Consider the following 2,500-nt stretch of genomic DNA (forward strand, 5'->3'; position numbering starts at 1 on the left):
CCTGCCGCTCGTGGGGTTGGCCGGCCCGTGGCACGCGCCGAAGGCCGCGCGGCAGCAGACGCGGAAGAAAAGGGGCCCTCGGAACCCGCGCTGCTAGACAACCCCTGCCCATAATACGGACAGACGCGTCCTGGCCCCGTCGCGCCTTCAAAGCGGCTCGAGGCTCCTCAGCGGGGAGGCGCGCGAGAGCAGGCCGCCTCTGGCCTAGACCTAACCGGAGGCGGCGCCCGACAGCGACCCCTTGGCCGACTTCCGGGGCCGGCCGCGACAACAGGTCTACCCCGAAAATGCCGACAGGCGCCTAAGTCCCGCCGGAGCCGGGTAGACCTGGTGGCCCTGCGCCGGGACGCCGCAGGGACGCAGGCCGCCGGCGGCGGCCGCGGCGGCCGCGGCGGCCGGCCCCGGAACCGGGTAGACCTGATGCTCGCAAGCCCCGGAACCGGGTAGACCTGATGCTCGCCAGCACCCGGCGGGGCACGAGGCCGGCCGCGCCCGAGTGGGGAAAGGGGTCGACCCGAAAAACCGGGACACCAGGTCTACCCGCCGGGCTGGGACACCAGGTCTACCCGCCGGGCTGGGACACCAGGTCTACCCGCCGGGCTGGGACAACAGGTCTACCCGCCGGGCTCGGCCACCAGGTCTACCCGCCGATCGTGGAGAACAGGTCTACCCGCCGGGCTCGGAGACCAGGTCTACCCGCCGGGCTCGGAGACCAGGTCTACCCGCCGGGCTCGGCCACCAGGTCTACCCGCCGGGCTCGGAGAACAGGTCTACCCGCCGGGCTCGGAGAACAGGTCTACCCGCCGGGCTCGGAGACCAGGTCTACCCGCCGGGCTCGGCCACCAGGTCTACCCGCCGGGCTCGGCCACCAGGTCTACCCGCCGGGCTCGGAGAACAGGTCTACCCGCCGGGCTCGGAGACCAGGTCTACCCGCCGGGCTCGGAGACCAGGTCTACCCGCCGGGCTCGGCCACCAGGTCTACCCGCCGGGCTCGGCCACCAGGTCTACCCGCCGGGCTCGGCGACCAGGTCTACCCGCCGGGCTCGGCCACCAGGTCTACCCGCCGGGCTCGGAGAACAGGTCTACCCGCCGGGCTCGGCCACCAGGTCTACCCGCCGGGCTCGGAGAACAGGTCTACCCGCCGGGCTCGGAGACCAGGTCTACCCGCCGGGCTCGGAGACCAGGTCTACCCGCCGGGCTCGGCCACCAGGTCTACCCGCCGGGCTCGGAGAGCGGTCGTACCCACCGGCACCCCCGCCGCCGAGCCCGGTCGGCCGCCGCCCTGCCACCTTAAGAGAGTCCCAGCTACTCCCCCTCTTGACCCGCGCCGCGGACAACGCCCTTTCTTTCCCTCCCACTCAGAGCGCTGGGCAGAAATCCCGCCTTCTCGGCGCCCGCCGAGGGCCCTGGCCGAGCCCTGAGACCAGCTGCGGCCGCTAAGCTCGGGCGTCAGCTCTACCCGCCGGCACCCCCGCCGACGAGCCCGGTCGGCCGCCGCCCTGCCACCTTAAGAGAGTCCCAGCTACTCCCCCTCTTGACCCGCGCTGCGGACAACGCCCTTTCTTTCCCACTCGGAGCCCCGGGCAGAAACGGTGGCGCCTCGGCACCCGCCGAGGGCCTCGGCTAAGCGCTCGGAACCCGCTCTAGCCGCCCGACTCGGAGAGCGGGTCGAGCCGACGAGCCCGGACGACAGGTCTACCCGCTGCCCTGGGACACCGGCTCTACCCGCCGGCTTCGGACGAGGGCTCTACCCGCCGGGCACGGACGACAACTCTCCCCGCTGCGCGCCTCTGCGGCCGAGCCGAGGCGGCGGCAGCCGTGCCACCCAGGCAGAGCGCCACCCAGTTACTCCCCCCGTTTCCCCGCCCCGCAGAGAACGTCTCTTCTTTCACCCTCGGGGCAGGGGAAAGGCTGCTAGGCTCGGAGCGCCGGGCAGAAACCGCAGCGCTAAGCCCCGAGACCGGCTCTAGCCGCTACTCTCGGACACCGGCTCTTCCCGGCGGCGCCGAGGCGGCCGAGCCCGCTCGGTCGCAGCCGTGCCGTGCCGCCTAAAGAGAGTCCGAGTTACTCCCCCCGCTTCCCCGCGCCCGCAGAGAACGTCTCTTCTTTCAGCCTCGGGGCTGGGGAAAGCCTTAACGCCGGAGAGGAAGTCTGCCGCAAAGGGCCACGGGAGATGGAGTCCCCGCAACAAGCCCCCCGAGAGAGTACTCAACGGAGCATGCCCGCTGGACGGACTCGCTAAGAACTCTGGGAAATCGGGCAGGTCGGGGCACGGCCGGAAGGGCACGCCGCCGCGCCGACCGACGGATCGAGCGGTCGCACGCCGTCTGCTCGCTCTGTGAATTCGGTGCCACGTTCGGAGCACCGGCCGGAAATGGCAGCGCTTCGGCGCCGGCCGAGGGCCCTCGCCGAGCCCTCGGAGCGGCTCTAGCTGCCGGACCTGGACAGGAGCTCTACCCACGGGACTCGGAGACCGGGTCCACTCGCCGCCGGGCGGAGC

Source organism: Pipra filicauda, unplaced genomic scaffold (genome assembly GCF_003945595.2).
Source record: "Pipra filicauda isolate LSUMZ 115617 unplaced genomic scaffold, ASM394559v2 scaffold804_size112193_pilon, whole genome shotgun sequence".
Lineage (NCBI taxonomy): Eukaryota > Metazoa > Chordata > Aves > Passeriformes > Pipridae > Pipra > Pipra filicauda.